Source organism: Ursus americanus, chromosome 28 (assembly GCF_024610735.1).
Source record: "Ursus americanus isolate L20-20 chromosome 28, mUrsAme1.1.p, whole genome shotgun sequence".
NCBI classification, from domain to species: domain Eukaryota; kingdom Metazoa; phylum Chordata; class Mammalia; order Carnivora; family Ursidae; genus Ursus; species Ursus americanus.
This window is the reverse complement of record NC_142154.1, coordinates 6,286,556-6,305,785: the sequence shown is the minus strand read 5'-3', so window position 1 is coordinate 6,305,785 and position 19,230 is coordinate 6,286,556. Positions and strand designations below refer to the sequence as shown.

Here is a 19,230-nt window from a genome sequence, read left to right as displayed (position 1 = left end):
GCCCACGGGCTAAAGACGCCAAAGGTAACCAACTGTGGAGGACTTCTTTGCCGAGGGTGCCGCCTCCACTCTGAGGAGCATCTCCGCTAACCAATGAGCTGCCCACCGGGTGCAATGAGCTCGCGGGGCTCGCAGAGCAGCGGCTGGGCCGCCCAATGAGCGGTCGGGTTCTGTATCAGGGGCGTGGCAGAAGCGGTCGTCAGGGGCGTGGCGGCAGTTGCTTGGGCGGGGCCGGTAGCGGCGGGAGCTGCACTGGCCAGGGGTTCCGGCTGCATTTCCATGAGCGCCGCCGGCAGCCGCGGAGGTGCAGCAACCGGGCTGGGAGCAAGCTGGGCCGCGGTAGTCAACCACGCGCAGGTAAAACCACGGCGGAGCGAACTCCGCTTAGCCGGGATCGCGCCCGGTATCCGTCCGGCCAAACCGCTGAGCCCCGAGGTTCCCGTCGTGGCTCGGCCCATCGCGCCGCTGCCTGCGCCTCTGATCCTCCGGGGCCTGTCACCTGGCGCCTCAGGGGTCCCGAGGGCCCGCTCGCTTAGTGGTGGAGAGGGAGGCAGCCTGGACCGCAGCGGGTGGGATACGCCTTTCTGAAAGCCCTTTGTCCCCTCCTACCCCGGGTACCGAGGATGGGGACATTCTTGATTGCGGCCTCCCTGCCAGCCATCCCTCCATCGGTGCTCACTCTTGGGACCTCTGGGGTCTGAGGAGGGGGTTTTGCTGACCCAGGCCTGATGATGGAGATCTGGGATCCGCACCTGGAAGGAGAGTGCCGAGGGGCCTGATTACAGCTCCGGGTATCCGGGGGTACCTCTGCGTTTCAGAGCTCCAGGGGCGCACCAAGGACCGATGGGTTCAAGTTGTAAGGAGGCAGCTTTTGACCCAGTCGGAAGCGCACTTATTGAGCTTGGCCCCACGCCAAGCACTGTTCTAGGCGCTTCGTGGGCTTTACCCACAGAGAGCTGTCCAGCAGTGTAAGCGGCTGCCTGTCCAGCGAGGCAGCCGGTGTCTTGACCTTGGAGGTGTCCAGGCTGAGGCCAGATGACAGCCACCTGTCAGGGATGCTTAGAAAAGACTCTCACAGGAGGGCTGCATGACCCACCTGTAAGGCCCTTCTCCGCTTACAGATGCACTCTGGGTGACCTTTAATGACTAGCTTAAGAAGGCTGTTTCTGGGGGTCTGTTAGTTGGGAGCTGGGGGTTGAATTCACCATAATGAATTTTGTGGTCTCAACTCTGAAGACTGAGTGTCAGCAAAGAGAATGGAGTATACGAAGAAGATAAGGTATATTTGGCCATCATGAAACTCTGTATTTAGAACTACCCTGGACTGCATTTCTTAATCTCCCCCAAATTCCTCTTTTGGTTGCCCCTCTCCAGGTGGGTCAGTTTCACCTGCATTCCGGTAACCAGATCCAAGGGCAGGTTCCAAGAATAGGCTCAAGAGAGGGGCCTGGGAGACTGTAGGTTTGGCACAGTTAATGTGGTCTGCTCCCCGAGCTTTTCCAGGGCCATTTCGTTACAACCGCATTAAGTCGAGTCCAAAGGAGAAACCATACAGTACCCCTTTCATTACTCCCTGTCATTCGCCTGAATGGAGAGGACATAGTAATCTTCTGAAGGTCAGGAGGCAGAGAAAGAACCTGAACATAACTTGCTGCTTGTTTCAGGATGAATTAATCTTTGAATAACCAGTCAGAAAGCAGACCAGGCCGTAGACTGTGGATGGTCAGCAGGGACTTGGGGGCGTTTTAGAGCTGAAGATCCCTGAACTCACCTAATCCATCTTCTCAGTGCACAGATGAGAAAACTAAGGCCTGCAGAGGTCACAGGGCTGACTGGTCATTGCAGAGCCATGACTAAGGGATGGTCTCTTGACCCTGGATTTAGCCAGTGCGTGACTCGTATTTTACTTGCATTCTTGGTATTTAAATTCTAGGGGAGTCCAGAGAGTTTAGGAGCACAGATTTTGGTGTGAGTGCTCAGATTGGAATCCTAACCTTACTTCTTAAAGCTGTAACCTTGGGCAAGTTAGCTAACCTCTCCATGCATCTGTTTGCTCACCCTATCAAACAAGAATGATGATGGTACTTAGATTGGAAGGTTGTTTTGAGGATTGCATGAGTTATTATATCTGGCACATAGTAACCACTATCGATTTGCCAAATAGGATGTTCTGTTGCCTTTTTATGCTTTTTCCCCCCACATCTATCGCGCAATATTTTCTATCAAGAACTGATTTTTTTTCCTGTCTCCTGCCCCCAATTCATTAAACATATTCCAGATTTCATTGTCGCACAAACGTCTGTGGAGTTGTCTAAGCCACACTGCATTTTAAAAAAATTTTTCTTTTATTGAATCATGTCCTTCATTTTCTCTGTTAGTCCTCTCCTTGTAATTGCACTGCTTTCAGACGACAAATCTCTCTTATTCCCTTTAAAAAGAGGGAAAGAAATCCTCCAAAGTGATAAACAAAGTCCCTGATAATACCAGTCTTCACAGCACCCTTCCAAATATCAGTTCCCTCTGTTTGGCCCTCCTGCCCATTTGTCAGTGTGATGCAGCTTGATTATAAATGGGTGAACATTTTTAGATTAAGATTTCATGAGCCACTGTATTAAGTGCTTTTCGGAAGTTCAAGGATCGTGTGTCAAATGCATTTAAGCAAGTCACTTAGTCATTCGAGCAGGGGGAGCACCAGCAGCGCCCGCGTTGCCTGGCAGGAACACAAGTGTGTGACTGATTTCCGCTGGGAATGTAGCTTCTTCACCGGTTTGTCTGTTCTCTTCTCGAGCTTGAAATAAACGAGATGGCAAGTACAATGGAACAGCTTTTCCTCTCGCTGTAGTTGGAAAAGTTCCCTTTCTTTTCTTTTTTCCTTACAGCTTCGTTTCCTTTATTGTCTTCACGGCTTTGGTAAATACCTTCTCTCGGGTTGCCAGCCAGTTGCCTTTTAATTGGAAGATACCTGTCACCTTTGTTTCCAGCAGGAATCCGGTCGCCTTTGGTTTCCCTTATCTGTTTTTGTGAGTTTCCTAGGATGAACCACAGACTGTCAGATTCATTGATGGCACCTTCTTGAGAGTTGATTCTGAGTTTGGGGGTTTTGTTTCTGGACATCCTATAGAGCTCAGCCATTTTAGAATAATTGTTTTAGTTTCTTTGTGTGTTAATATGGGCCCCTTTCTCTCTACCTCGCTTTCTTTTCCTTAACATCTTGCTTCTCGTTTGCTGCTATTCCTTAATTCTTCCACTTAAACCTTTGTCCTGGTCATCTCCAACAGAGCCCGCAAAGAGTCTAGTGGTTCCCCTTGCCCAGAACACAAGATAATTTCTTTGGTCCTATGGGAGACAGGGGTGGAGTCTTATTTTTTTGCCTAAATCCTGGTTCTTTGAAAAACCCTAGCAGGGAGACTTCTAAAATAATAGAATTTCGTGTGGCAGAATTCCTGCTGTGGTCTTCTGCTCGCAGTAGCCCGGTGTTTATTGCAGCCTGGGTTTTGAGTACTCCTGGACCAATTTGAGAGTGTGGATGACTCGAGCATGAGGTGTTGAAGCCTTTCTGTTCCATTTTGGACTAAACTGTCCCCAGAAACAAAGCCCAAGGGGTTCAGGCTGCCTCTGGATGTGGTCTGGCTTGAGAATTTTATATACCAGCTTTCTGCGTCCCAACCTCTTGGGCCAGGCACGGACATTTTTAACCCCTGTGCTGCTATTTTTTGTGTCAACGCTGTGTGCGTGCTGATGTCACCTCCCCGAAGGATCATTTTTCATATCTGCATATTTATTTTTGTGGTCTGGGTTCCAGGGCATCATGTTTTTTGGATTAAACGTGTTCTTTTTATAAAATGGCTGGTGTGGACAGATGATCACGCCTGTTGTTATCCGTGAAGCTTGGGCACTGGACCCCTTGCAAGGTCCCCTTTTCTGATCTTTTGTAATAGTGAAATAGCAGACAGGTAAAGAGCTTACTAGAGAACTGCAACATCGATACCCTTGGGTTTGCCCTGTTTCTGATTTTCTTTTGTTGCCTTTAAGTAGAGGTTCATTAAGTTCAACAAACGGGGCATCTGGTGTGCGCCAGGAAAACAGCTGTCCGGATGAACAGGTGTGTTCCGTTTGCTGCATAAGGACTGTTCTGTTTTTCCTTTACATTGAACACGTTTTTCATGTTTTTCATTCAAATTTTTAAAAATGGGTGATGCATTTACACGACGAATGACAACATTCGAAAGGCACAAAAGGCGAGACAGTAAACACATCTCCGTCCGCCCCTGACTCCGGCTACCTACTTCTGTTCCTTAAGGGGCGACCATGATCCTGATTTCCGCATCCTCCAGGGGTGTTCCGTGCACAGCTAGGACGTTATATATATCCATTAGCGAATTCATCACTATCATCCCCTTCCCTTTCACACACATGGTAGCATGCTATACATGCTATTTGGAACCTTGCTTTTTTTTTTTTTTCCACTTAATGTTTCTTGGCAGTATGGAAAGAGAGCTCCGGTGTCGTTTTTTATGAAGGTGGTCTGTTTTGGATGTCTGCTTTCCGTTTCTAAGGATGCTAAGAACCAGTCTTACTTAGGCATCAGCCTCGCATGGAGATCCTAAAGCATTTTATGGCTATTTAGGGGCAACTCTCTTTCTTCCCTACATCCCATCGTCGCTCTAAGCCTAAGAGGCCAGGTGAGGTGGAGTGCTCCTCTTAAAGGTCATCCTAGGGTGGGAGAGTGGGAGCATTGGAGAATGAGGAGCAGTGGACCTCGGGCCCTTCACCTTGCCCTCTGGGCAGAATGTACTAGAATTGCCAGCACCTCTGTCACATCAACCCCGGCTCCTGCACCGTGGGGCTGGCTCCGTTGGTCCTTGCCCCAGAGCATTGGGAAGGAACCCTGCACCTCACCACTGCCCTTCCTGTTTGGGTAGCTTTGTTCAGTGCCCCACCCCTTTCCTCCAGGAAAAACCAGCTCTCCCACCTGCGCCTCTGTGAAGCATCTTTCCTAAAGCAACATTTGGGAATGTGATTTTGGTTGTTCTTAGGAGTGTTTCCCAAATTCTCTAAACCACTTTACCATGTCCAAGGTCTGAACCCAATATGGCCTGGCCAAGCTTTCTGTGACGGTGACTCGAAGAAGAGGGTTTCGGGGTTCTTCCTATTTGAATTTTCTATGGCTGCATTCATGTTTTATATAACTGCACAGAATTAAACATGGTCTTGTGGTCTTCTGTGGCCCCCAGATCTTGCCTGTTGTTCTGCTTCCCTCTTTTCTTGAAATGTGCCTTAATCTTCATCGTGCTTTCATTTACCTCCGAGTCTAATTTAGAGTCACCTTGAGGGCGCCTGGGTGGCTCAGACGTTAAGTGTCTGCCTTCAGCTCAGGTCATGATCCCAGGGTCCCGGGATCGAGCCCTGAATCAGGCTTCCTGCTCAGCGGGAAGCCCACTTCTCTTTCCTCCACTTCCCCTGCTTGTGTTCCTTTTCTCTCTGTCAAATAAATAGATAAAATCTTTAAAAAAGAAAAAAAGAGTCACCTTGAAATCAAATTGAACCACCAAGGTCTTAGCCAGTCTAATCTGGAGTCACTGCTTTCTGGTCTTTGCTCAGTGCTGGGTGTCCACATTATCAACCAGTTGTACCACGGATACTGTGCTATGTGATAGGAGAGGGAAGTGGCCTTATCAGTTATGCCTTTCCCGGTGTCCTGGGGGTAAAACAGAAGCTTTGAAAATCGCCCCATTTGTACACAGTCAGTCCAAACGTGTATTCATGTACTGTTCCCTTAGTCATGTCAGAGCATGAAAAAAAAGGAAGTCCAACATGGGATTGCCAAATTTTCCCCTTTTCAGAGAAGGAAATAAAAAAGCCCTGTCATCTCCTGTGTTGCCATCTTTTTATTTATTTGTTTTTTTTTTTTTTAAAGATCTTATTTATTTATCTTAGAGAGAGAGAGAGAGAAAGAAAGAAAGAACAAGGAGGAGCAGAGGGAAAGGGACAAGCAGACTCCACACTGAGCACAGAGCCTGACTTGGGGCTGGATCTCACGACCCTGAGATCATGACCTGAGCTGAAATCAAGAGTCGGATGCTTAACCAACGGAGCCAGCCAGGTGCCCCCAGTTTGTTTATTTTTAAGTAAGCCCCGCGCCCAACGTGGAGCTCACACTCACGACCTCGTCGAGATCAAGGGTCGCAGGCTCCACCAGCTGAGCCAGCCAGGTGCCCCTGTTGTTGCCATCTTTTGGGAAAAGATGTCTTAACACCAAACATGTGTTAATTGATCAAAAGGTTGAGCAGGTGGGGATGGAGTCATGGTGCTGTGGCGGGGGGCTGCTGAAGAAGAGGATTCTGTTCAAGGAAGTTTCTACTTTTTTGGTTTCCTTAAGCAGTGCTGGCTGTTATCTTGCTGGGATACCAGACCACAGCTGGCCTAGTCGTGGCAGTGTTTGGTGTGGGTTTGTGCCCGGTGTTTTCAGGTGGTATGGACCACACCTGTTGATCCGTAGTCGGAGCACCTCAGAGCGATATGAGCCAGTGCGCCGTGGGGTCTTGATTTGTTCATGTCTACGGTGCCAGGTTGCGGTTCTTAAGGACAAGGAGAGGGGGAGGCTGGGACAGGATGCCAGCCACTCATTGGAATTGAGACCCTCCAGTGAATTTACACATCAGTCTTTTGAAGCATCTGCTTAAACTTATTAAATTCTCGAGTTACCATGTCAGGTGGTGGCTCATATTGTTTCTGAGATAGATTGTGACTTCTCATCTGCGTCCCCACGGCACTTTTTGCTCTACTCTAACACCGTACCATTCCATCCCAAGTCAAGGATATGTCCTAGAGATCCGCTGGGTTCTCCTTAAATTAAGAACATTCAGACTTTTTGGTTTCATGTTAACAATAATTGGAAGCATTTCAAAAGCCTGTCCTGGATCATCGGGTTATCCCTTATTGTGTCTGGGTCTAGCCATACGGCTTCAGTGCCCCCCATTTGTGTGTGAATTTCCCGTGAGTTGGAGCCAGGTAAACTGCTACAGAGAAGAGGATAGAAGGACTTAGGGTGGAGAAGATAAGTAGTGTCAGGGGCAGCCAGGGGATAGCACAAAGCCCGGTGCCAATGAAGGCTGCAGCAGCGCTCCCAGCAGAGAGGGGGGGACCCAAGAATGCAGCTGTCACACTGTGCCTGGTGCTCACCCACAGGACCTGCCCAGGAGGGGCCAGGAACACGGTGACATGGTCGTGGGATTTCCAGTCTGAAAAATGGCATCAGGGTCCCCTGGCTGGCTCAGTCAGAAGGGCTTGTGCCTCTCCATCTCAGACTCGTGTGAGTTTGAGCCCCACGGGGGGTGTAGAGATTACTTAAAAATAAAGACACTTAAAAAGTTTTTTAAAAATGGCATCAGCCTCATTGTATTAATGCAGTTAATCTGATCTTTACCGTTTGAACAATATTATTTGTATTTATTTGTACATATGTCTCGGTCCCCATCATTGTAAAAGTGCAGAAAGAAGTTTGTGCCGAGTTTTATGTTTGTACATTTTAAGAAATAGTATGATAAATAATAATTGAATAGAACTAACAAAAATTTAAGAATTGAATCAAAAGCCCTCAGGGGAGCTGGCAGGACTATTTTTTTTTTCCCCTCAGAGGGGGCCATCTAGCACCTGAGTTTAAAAAACCCCAGCGTAGGAGCCCTAAGCTCTGTGGAGCAGACTGAGGTTGCCAGTCATGTTTGTGTCATGCGCAGCTCTTTCCATGCGCGAGCACTTTGGAAATATTAATTGGGTTGAAATGCGGAGCTAGTTTGCCTCATTGGTGTCCTGCCTCAATGAGAGCCTGTCTGTACGTGTAGCTGGCACTGAGCGTCCACACTAGTAGAAGGGAGCCCTCCAGAGGTGATTTCATTGGTTCTTTTTGCTGGTTGAGTTGTGGAGTTAAATTTGGAGTTTATTTTCTGTTGAGATTTGCACGACCTGCTCACTGTAGTGGGAGCAGCCTGCGACTGTTTACTGGGAATGACTGTTATTTACCATAATCATCCCAAGGACAAAGGAGTCTTTTTTTTTTTTAAGATTTTATTTATTTATTTGCCAGAGAGAGGCAGCGAGAGAGGGAACACAAGCAGGGGGAGGGGCAGAGGGAGAAGCAGGCTTCCCACTGAACAGGGAGCCCTATGCGGGGCTTGATCCCAGCACCCTGGGATCATGACCTGAGCTGAAGGCAGACACTTCACGACTGAGCCACCCAGGCGCCCCAGGACAAAGGAGTCTTGATGATCTCTGAAGTTGGGCACGCACTTGAGCCTCAGTGACTACGGGAGACTGTTTGTAGTGTAGCTAAATAATCATTCATTCATTCATTAGCTTTTGTTATGGGAATTTGAAAGATATATAGAACTAGAATCATATAGTGAACCCCCACGTGCCATCACCTGCTTCAACAGTGATCAACTCAGGACCCCCCCGACTCCTCTGTTCTCCTAGCCACTCCCCAGCCCATGTTAATTTGGAAGTAGATCCCAAACATCATGTTGTTGTATCTATAAATATTTCCATGATACCACCTAAAAATAAGGGTCCCTTTAAACATGATTATAAAACTATTATTACACTTTAAAGAGTAACAGTGATTCTTTACAATCAACTATCATTTGGTTCGTCTATTTGAACAGATAGGTCAAATTCCCGATTGTTTTAAAATGTCAGAAATGCTTTTCTTCTTCTTTTAAAGATTTTATTATTATTGTTATTATTATTATTATTATTTTGAGAGAGAGAGTGCGAGCAGGGAGGGAGGGGCAGAAGGAGAGGGAAAGAGAGAATCCTAAGCAGGCTCCACACCCAGCACGGAGCCCGATGGGGGGCTCATATCTCATGACCCTGAAATCATGACCTGAGCCAAAATCAAGAGTCAGGTGCTCAACGGACTGGGTGCTACCCAGGCGCCCCTCTTTTTTTTTTTTTTTTAATATTTTATTTATTTATTCGACAGAGATAGAGACAGCCAGTGAGAGAGGGAACACAAGCAGGGGGAGTGGGAGAGGAAGAAGCAGGCTCCCAGCGGAGGAGCCTGATGTGGGGCTCGATCCCATCACACCGGGATCACGCCCTGAGCTGAAGGCAGACGCTTAACCGCTGTGCCACCCAGGCGCCCCCCCCTTTCTTTTTTATATAACAGGCAGCATTTTGTGTATGTTGTCTTGATCCTTGCTTCTGTTCACTTCTTGTGGAATGATGTGTTTTAGCAAATTTCCACATGCATCATGCTTCATCCTGTCAACTTTCTCAGGGATCTAATTATGACATTATTCTCCCTAAAAATTGAGGGAAACACAATATTCCTAGGAGCGTGTGATTGTACTCGAGGGTTTCATTTGGTCAGCAAACATTTATCGAGCCCTTCCTGGGGCCTGCGCACCCTCTTCCCCACCATCAGCCCACGCTTGGCCCGGAGGCCACGGTCCATCAATGCCTGCTGAGCTTCCGGCTCCTCACAGCGGGCTCCCTGTGTGGCCTGCACTGTGTTCCCACCGTGGACTTCAGCTTCTCCGCTTCCAGATGCCTTGGCTGCTATGCTCTTCTCTATTCTGGTCGTGTAAATAAGACGGTCACCCTCTCTTGTCAATGACATTGAAAAACGTGCCCTTCTAAATAGGATGATGGGAAATGCCAAGTAGCTTATAGCCGAGGATATTTTCCCCAATTTGGAAAACACAGCCCCTTTCTTGGGTCTATCATTAATATCACTCATCAGTCTATTTATTGACTCTACATAGAAAGCTGGATGTTGCCAGAGAAATCTTATCTTTGCCACCAAAGAGCTCCTAAGAGGAAGGCAGATTTTTTTTTTTTTAAGATTTTATTTATTTATTCAACAGAGATAGAGACAGCCAGCGAGAGAGGGAACACAAGCAGGGGGAGCGGGAGAGGAAGAAGCAGGCTCATGGTGGAAGAGCCCGATGTGGGGCTCGATCCGATAACGCCGGGATCACGCCCTGAGCCGAAGGCAGACGCCCAACTGCTGTGCACCCAGGTGCCCCGGCAGATTTTTTTTTAAGGCTCTCTTTGGATGGGAGAGGGCTCAGAGAGCATCCATCAATGGGGCTGAAGTAGTCAGGATCCGTTCAGCTCCTCAAAGGGCCTCTGGGGTGGATAGGTGCCTCGCCTCTCTATATTCCTGTATATTCCTGGAACCTTACCCAGGCCTCGAACAGGGAGGGTCCCTGGGCCTCAGTTTCCTTGCATACGCTAATAATAACTCACAGAACTATTGCGAATACTAAATGAGGTAATGTCTGAGGACGCACTTTGTAAACAGCACATTATGTAATTGGTCTCTACTGTCAACTTCGGGGTATTTCGTGACATGTTTGAGGAATAACTGAGGTAAGGTATTTAAATCACAAGTGTTTGATAAACCGTAGAGCTACGCAAGTAGGCATTTTTCCTATCATCTGGTTCTGCCCCTTCATTTTCAAGGTGCAGTGACTTAACACCAGCCAGAGTGCACTACCGGGTCCTGGGGTGAGGGTCTTCAAACCCTAACCTGTGGTTTGCAAACTTAATCTTTTCTCTGGGTGGCCGACAGAGAAGCGCATGGTTTGGAAAGGGGACAGGAGTGTGTACACGTGGGACCCACTTGTCCCCGTAGGAGATGGTTAGATTGGATCGGTCATGATCGCTCACAGGCAAGTCTGGGAGCTGGACTTACCAGGCTTGACGCGCCAGACGTGGGGCTCCGGACTGTGATTCTCTAGCTTGTTAGATGAAGCCAGCCCCTCCTCCTCTGCTTTCTCTGGTGAGGACACCACTGCGGAGTTAGCACTGTGTTTGCCTTTTTAGTTTTTATGGTAATAGCAGGACACTCTTATTACCCCATTTTAATGGGTAAGGACACTGAGATGCAGAGAGGTTAAGAGGCTTGCCCGAAGTCACACCATCAGTAAGTGGGACAGTTGCCCTTCAGGCCGGGTCTGTCTGGCCCCAAAGCCTGTGAATTTCTCCACCCTGCTGTGAGTGGCCTCTACCCCGACGTCAGCGCACACCCACAGAAAGCATCTCGATGAAGTAGAAATCTTTGTCACAACAATCGTCCTGACCTATTTACACAGACTTGTTTCAGACACCATAGATATTTGAGGAGGGATTTCACCATTTTCCATCGATGCCAGAAAGGATCCCTGTGTTACAATTCCACCAACGTTCCGGGGCGCCTGGGTGGCTCAGTCGGTTAAGCGTCTGCCTTTGGATCCTGGGTCCTGGGAATGGAGCCCCATGTCCACTGCTCAGTGAATACTCTCCTTCTCCCTCCCTCTGCTGCTCCCCCTGCTTGTGCGCTCTCTCTAATAAACAAATAAAATCTTTTTTTTTTAAGCTTTTATTTATTTATTTAACAGAGAGAGACAGCCAGCGAGAGAGGGAACACAAGTAGGGTGAGTGGGATAGGAAGAAGCAGGCTTCCCAGTGGAGCAGGGAGCCCGATGCAGGGCTCGATCCCAGGACCCTGGGATCACACCCTGAGCCCAAGGCAGACGCTTAACGACTGAGCCACCCAGGCGCCCCTAAACAAATAAAATCTTAAAAAAAAATTCCACCAACATTTCAATCTAGCTTAACCTAGGATTAATTGTATTCAAGTTTGTATTTTCTGGATTATGTCATAAGCTCATGTGTGTTGGAAAATACCATAGACAGTTTTGCATTGGGTGTTTTGGAAGAATTAGAAGAAATTGTGAGTCTTCTAATGGTATTTCGGTATTTAGCTGATTGCCAGCAATCAACGAGTAGCTTTCTGTCTGCCTTTTCTCTGGGTACCTTTCCTTCTGCTACCTAAAACAGCCCGTTTGGGGCTTTGGATTCTCTTTCTTTATGTGTGACCAGTTTTTGAAGTAGATTGATTTATAGCTCTTTGAACCTACTAAGATATGCTTTAGACAAACAAGGGGAAACAGTAAAAGAAATATGGTATCACACAGTAGCTTCTCTGAGTGATGGAAAGGGGAAAACTTTCATTTAGATGGATAATTATTTGCCTGAACTCCAAGATGTTCTTTAAAATATCCAAAAGCTGCTGACAGCCCGGGTCACGTTGAGCTTTCTCTTTTGCTCCACAGTAATGTGGCAGTTACTCACGAAGACCTGTACCTTTCAGCCTAGTGTAATAATCTCCTGGTGAGAAAATTCTGCTCGAGGGATCAGAATGGTGAGGCGTTAGGCCTTCCCACGGACTCAGCCAGTGCATATGTACGGAGTGCCCCACCGCATGCGCAACGCCATTACATTTAAACTTGTGTAGAATTTCCATGAGGATTGAATTAGAAGGGCATGGACCAGAGTCCCCAACAGAGACAAAAGGAATATGAATCATTACTTTTATGGGGAGATGAGGCTAGTTACGAAATCTTCTAGTTATGAAAGGGTGTTTGCAAAATGCAAAGGTGGGAAACGGTATGATTTTTAGGGCCTTATGAAGGCCCCCAAAATGAAGGTTCCTGTGTAGTTCAGCGGGTCATACAAAACTCTTTGCGTGGTTAACACTGTGTGTTAACTCTTTTTTTTTTTTTTTAAGATTTTATTTATTTATTTGACAGGGACAGCCAGCAGAGAGGGAACACAAGCGGGGGGAGTGGGAGAGGAAGAAGTAGCCTCCTAGCGGAGGAGCCTGATGTGGGGCTCGATCCCAGAACGCTGGGATCACGCCCTGAGCCAAAGGCAGACGCTTAACGACTGCGCCACCCAGGCGCCCCTGTGTGTTAACTATTCTTAACAAAAGAAAAACGATTTGGATGCCATCGAGGGCTTGCAGTGATAGTCAGATGGCAAATGACAATGCTTGTCCAACGTCCCTTGGATTGGGTGACACGGAGCCAACTAAATAAAGGCTTCTCACACCTCCTGCCACGTGCCCCCAGACCCTCAGTGTGCCCACGCAGCGCACGCGGCCACAGCCAGATATGTGTGGCACCATCTTCTCCTTGTAAGTAAAGCCCCGAAGCTTCATTCCACAATGACTCACTCCCTCTGCTCCCAAACCCGTCCCTCTTGCCCTGTCTGCCTGTCTCCTGACTGTCCGGCATTCTTGGACCTTGGCTGGCTCAGCCCAAGAGCCCAACCTGATGTCTGCGCCCGACCCTGCTTCTCATCTTCTCTCATGTCCCCCCTCTTCCCATGGGTCCCTCGCTATCTGAGCCCACCTCCTTCCTTCTCCTTCCTTTGTTTGGATTCCTCTAGTATTTGTGGTTGGCTCTTTAGGATCCCGTACTTAATTAAATACGCACGGAGTTGCAGTATTTCCCAATTATTCCCTGAATGCCGTGTTTTATACTGCCCTTGCAGTCCGCACCGAGCTGAGAATGAAGCTAATGCCTTCGGTACCCTTGGGGCGTAGGGTGGAAGGTCAAAAGAGGGGTGTGGATTTGCATAACATCCTCCCCACCCCCGTGGTATCAACACACTTTTTTTTTGGTGGGGGAGGGGGATAGTTTTGTCCTTTTCACTTACAAGCCACCGCTTTATCCATGAGGGTGCTTCCAATTTACAGATAAATCAGTTTTTGAGAAACGGGATCACTCTCTTTTCCATTTATGGAGAAGCAGTTCCCTCATTTCTGATGAAAGAATCTTCCTTGATGGCTGGTTCCTCGTCTCTCAGGAGACACGTGCGCATGGGGGAAGCCCAGGAGAGGAGCTTCCTCCCTGTAAAGTGAGCTAGTGGCTGAGACGCACGTACCTTACGGTACACAGTGTTGTGTGGACCTCTCCTGTGGCGTGGGGTGGTGGTAGCCCAAGGTGGAGTTTGAGATGATGCGTGGCTGATACGGGTAAGCTTTAGACAAAAACCAGAGGAGGCGGCTGGGTGACGCGGTAGCGTTGGGACTTGCCTTTGGGCCTTAAAGAAGGCTGAGAAAGCTTGCTTCCCAAGGAGGAGGCAAGACTGGGAGAGGCCTGAACAATAGTGAGATGTTTGTGTTGGATGCAGGAGGAGACAGAACATGGGAGGGTGTGAACCCACTTCTGTCTGTTTACTTCGAAAAGTGATCTATTTAGCAGAGACCTCAAAGTATATCAACTCTTCCTGTCTTAGAACTTTTGAATTTTTATTTTTCTAGCTATTTCAGTGTCATCGGTAAAGGATCTGATAAAGCCAAGCTCAGGACAGCCTGGGGGACCAATTCCATGCTCTTCATGTATCTAAAGTCCCTAGCTATTGCTTTAAAACTAACATTTTTATAATCTTGAAATATTTAATAAGGCAGCTTTCCTCTAAAAAGCTCAAGACATTTTACAAACTTTATCTTGAGTATATCTGTGGATATTTCATAATCATAAAGCTTTTTTTAACCTACTTAATTTCATTAATTACTTTCCCTTAATAACCTGTAGTGTTTAACCTCCCCTCTCCCATTTTATAGAAGAAAAACCAAACTTTCATAAAACTTAGATCATTCACTCAGGGTCACCCAAGGTCATTTGGCAGAATCTGAACTCAAACCCAGGTTGTCCGATTCTAAAATCTGTTGTTTGATTATAGCTCATGAGCTCCTAGGGTAAGCTTCAAAATGCCCAGAGAGGGCAAGTGATCTGCCCGGAGTTGCACAGCACAGCATGTTTAGAGGAGAGAATAACTCCAGATGCCACTGGAAGCCACTGGTCTGGAGACACAAATGGAATCCCTTCCCTCTTCTCGCAGCCAGAATCCAGCACCTCTGGGTCCTTCTACTTGGGTTGTGACCTAGAAGCTGGGGACGAGGCTCCGTTGAGTGGCAGAAGCTAGGTAGGGCCTCCATGGAGGGGCTGGCTTGTTTAGTACCAGGTGGTGACTCTCTCACAATATCCTTTCTTTCATTTTTAGCCCGAGGGCCTGAGTGTGAGTCAGTCCTTCATATTAGCATTTAACCAGTGGAGTTTGTCTTCTAAGCCTTGGGCATTTGTCACAATGAAATCCATGTGACCTTTAGGCCTGCTGCTTTAAGCTGCCATGAGATCCTGTTTCTACTCACAGCATCTGAGGTATTTATAAAACAGAAATAAGTTAAGCATGCTTTAAGATGCATGCACATTGTATACCCTTGCCTCCAGAACCTTTTTGGCCTTGGAAGGGCAAAGATCCCAGAACCTTTCCTGCTTTCTAGGCCTGTGTTAAAGGGTCTGGTGGCTGAGCCCCGAGAGGAGCTCTCACTCCCACAACTAACCGAATTCATCATCAAAACAGAGCCAGGAGGAGCTGGAGGGCTGGTGAGGTAGCCCAGTGGGCAAAGTCTCTCTCCCTTGGGGCCCTAGGGGCAAGGGGCTTGACCTGCTGGTCAGGTCTTCTCACACGTCTACTTCTTGACACTTGCATGGTGAAGGGCTAATGCCAGAGGTACCGTGGGCTGCATGTGTGATGCTTTCATTGTGGGGTGTGCAGTCTGGATGTCTTAGCCAGGTAGTTGTGCTCTGCTCTGGCCCTAGGGGCCTTGGGAATCCAGAATGTTCAGAAATGGGGATTCCCAGTTACTTTTATTTTCTGTCTGAGGGTAGCTTGTAAGTCTCCTGTTTTAGCTCTGGGTGAAACTTCCCTCTTCAGTCAAGGCCAGTGCCAGGCACAAGTTAGGTCTTGCCCTCCCGCCATTTTCTCCAGTTTCCTTCTTCTGGTAGTTTGTTTGCAGACACAGAAGACTGGGCAGGAGCCGTACTGTTCCCAGGAAATTTCTTTTGTGTAATAAATCCAGAGAGGCTCTTCAATTGTACCCTTCTCTTAAAAACTCCAGGAAACTGGGCGCTTATGTTTCTTGGGTTCTGGCAAACTGAGATTTGCTTTTGATGTTACAGAATTTACTTACAGCGTAAGTTTTTGTTTTGTTTTGTTTTGTTTTTTAACTCATGACCCTGAGATCAAAACCTGAGCCGAGATCAAGAGTCAGACGCTTAACCGACCGAGCCACCCAGGCGCCCTAGAGTATAGGTGTTTTAACACGATGCATACAGCTATCGGATATCTTCATTAAAGTGTCTGTCCTTTTAGGAAATTCTAGGCTCTCCATAGAGGAAACACCTGGATTATGATTTTTTGTTTGTTCTCAGGTAAGGATTGAACGGTTTCCCTGTGGGAGAGAAAACAGTTTTGCTGGCGATTTTCCCAAGTGCTTTACCCCTTCGTCCCCAGTGGGAAGGAGGGCACTGTTTCAGCAGGGTTGCTCACTAAGGGGAGAGGCCAGCCTCCTGTCTGTATTTGAGTAAGGACCTGTAAAAGTGCTCAGTTAAATGTGCGTGCTTAACTGTGACTCAATCTCCAGCTATTTTTAGGTTAGTGATTTTCTTTCGGGAAAACTCGTGGGTTAGTAGCCATTCCTGACATTTAAATGTGAGGTTCGCATTTGCTCGCATAGGGTAACTTTCCTCTTACCAGGAACTTGTAGGACATTTTCCAAAATTTCAGCAGGTTGCGTGTGCGACCCTATGACTTTGTGGAAGAATATGGTTAAATTGAACAGTTAACACATGAGTGAGTTCACACAAAGAGGCAGTCTCAAGGCCTGAATTGTGGCCGTGACTGAGAACAATGTTAACATAAATGTATTGAGTTATCTGTAAATTCCTCCCCTTCTCTTTTTTCAAATTGTGTGTGACTTCAGATAGGCCCTTCATTTCGTAACACCTGGTTTGTGAGAGCTGTTCACTAGATCACCAAGGGGCTTTCTCCTTCCTTGCGGCCTTGTGTCCCTCCCTTCAGCCACTTCCCAGCGCCATCACACAGCGTGCCAAATGGCCACCCTGTCTGATTTGTGAAGGACATCGAGTCGAGGTCTGCAGTGCTCACTATTCAGAAATAAGTAAACTTCTCGTGCCATCTGTTGGAAACAGGATTGGCCCCATCATTGCCGGGGCTCTCCATCACTTCGGGCTTGAGGTGGTTACCCTGAGGTCTCCTCCAACAGAACCTTCCTTGGGAGAATAGGCACATGCCGAGAGGTGGTTCTGTGAGGTGCTGGCAGAGGGGCTCACCCAAGGCATTGAAACCTCACTGTGAGCGAGAACGGGGCCTGAGTCAGCCCAGGCTGTCTGAAGGGCACAGTTCTGGGTAGACCCGGATGTCCCTTGGTGCCTTCTGGCCATGCCTCTGACTCGTCCCAGCCCCGTGGCAGTGAGTGGATGGCTGGGTTTTTCTCTGCTCTGGGCTTGTTTCTCTCCTGCTGTGGAGTTGCTTTTCATTTTATTTTATTTTATTTTATTTTATTTTATTTTATTTTATTTTATTTTATTATTTTTTTCTTCTCTAACTGCTCTGACTTCTTCAGTTAAATGGCACATAAAGTGGGGGAGAAACTGGCCCTCTTCTTCCCTGCTTTCTCCATCTAGGGTCAACTACATTTTTCTAAGCTGCCACCACCAAGGCCAACGGATTGGGGTGACGTGAGGTTTTCGTCACCAGTGTGCTGTGGCCTTCTGCTGTCCTCCTGACACTACTCACGGGGCTGTTTTGAGGAGCAGAGCCTGTCAGAGGTTTCCAGGGCTGGCCTAGGTTCTTATTTCAGGGCATTGAAGAGGTGTGTCAGCAGAGCCAAGCCAGGCAAGAGTAGGTTTACCTGCAGGAAGGGGTGGGGGTGAGGAGACAGCCCCTTTTGTGGGAAAGGAGGGACCCCCACACACACCAGCCCGAGAGCGAGGGCTCCGGGCTGTGCACTGCCGGAACCCCTTTTAGCACAGAAACAAGAACGCATCTTGGAACTGTTAACAAAACTTGGTGAAGAACATTTACTATCCAGTGATTCACTAAGTTTAACATGGTTCCGGGTTAGAAGAATCAAGAAGAGTGTGTCCTGGGGGTAATTTCAGACTTGTTGGAGGAGGCCCACCCAGTCAGCCAGCCAGTTACTTTGTTGTCATCGAAGTAACCCCTCACTGTACCTCTGTGTCAGGTGGGGAAGAATATCGTTTGGGGTAACCTCTGCCAGATCGGGGAGTTTACTAAGGAAAACTGGAGGAGAGCTTAGTAGTGCTGATGGCACAGCAAATATTTGGGGGCACTTACCGTCTGCCAGGAGTGTTATAAAATACCATCTCTGTGTCAACGCGGTCAGCCTGCAGCAAGGACAAGCTCCGCAACTGGTGGGGCCAGGATCTGACACTGGGCCATCTCACTGCGGGGCCCGGTGCTAAACGAAATCCCCACGCACACCAGAGTCCAATGGGAATAGAGGAATTCTTGAGGAGTTTGCTTCGGTTTGGTTTTCCTTAAGAGGTTTTTGCCGTGGGACCCACAGAAGTACTGAAGCTTATTCGTCAGGTCCTCTTGGGTTCCAGGGGTGGGAGACACCCCCTCCCCAGATGCCTGTCTCAGGGCTTCCAGAAGTCACTGGTACTAGGAGAGGAAAGGGAGGTCTGACAGCTGAATCACAGAGGCAAAGAAGCCAAGCCAATAAATATTTGTGCACAGAATCCATTTGTATTGTGTCAATAAAGTAGCCTGTGAGTGTTCTCGTCAGTTAGCTGCTTGGGGTCCGAATTGGCTGGAGCTTGTCTGGGTAACAAGGAACCTTTCAAGAGGACGTGGCAGAGGGTCTCTTCGGCCTGGAAAGACAGAGGGGGGGAGCTACGGAGTCCTGAGAGGTAATTTGGGCATATTCTCTCACAGTTCTGAGCAAGGCTGAAATCAAGGTGTCGTCAAGGTGGGTTCCTTCCCGAGGGCTCGGAGGGACAGTCTGTTCCATGCCTTGTTCCTCATTTCTCTGGGTCGGTGGCAATGCATGGCATTCCTTGTCTGGGCGATGCTCCGCCCCAGTCTCTACTTCCACCTTTAAAAGTTCTTCCCTGCATGTCTGTGACTCTGTTTAAACTTCCCGGTCCTTACAAGGACACCAGTCAGGGAGTTAGGGCCAACTCTAATCAGTGTGACCCCATCGTAACTTAATTACATGTGCCAAGGACTGATTTCCAAAGGAGGTCACATTCACAGGTCCCAGGAGGATGTAAATTTTGGGGGGGACACCGTGCATCCCATTACACCATGTAATGAATTTTCTGTGTTTGAGGTCTCTGCTCGGTTTTTTCTTTCTTTCCTTACTGTAAGTTTTGTATCGTCAGTGAACATTAATATTCTGAGGCTGAAATCATCGCTCACCCATGCAGGTGGAAGGAATTTGACAGAATCATTGGCATAAATGGCACAGCTGAAAATGTATAACTGTTTAACTTACTTGAAGGAAGAACCAAGGCCATGAGGGTTGTCGTTCTTGGGAGGTTGGTTGTTAATGGGCCACAAAGT

General features: G+C 47.9%; 1 protein-coding gene across 2 annotated transcripts in view; it reads left to right on the top strand.

Moving 5' to 3' along the window:
* The first annotated feature begins 229 nt into the window (after nt 1–229).
* ABHD2 (abhydrolase domain containing 2, acylglycerol lipase) overlaps nt 230–19,230 on the top strand; it is a 101,810-nt gene continuing 82,809 nt past the window's right edge. For both annotated transcript variants that reach the window (XM_087856650.1, XM_045813008.2), the window contains exon 1: nt 230–357. The gene's annotated coding sequence lies outside the window, so the exon portion shown is untranslated. The remainder of the gene's footprint in view (nt 358–19,230) is intronic.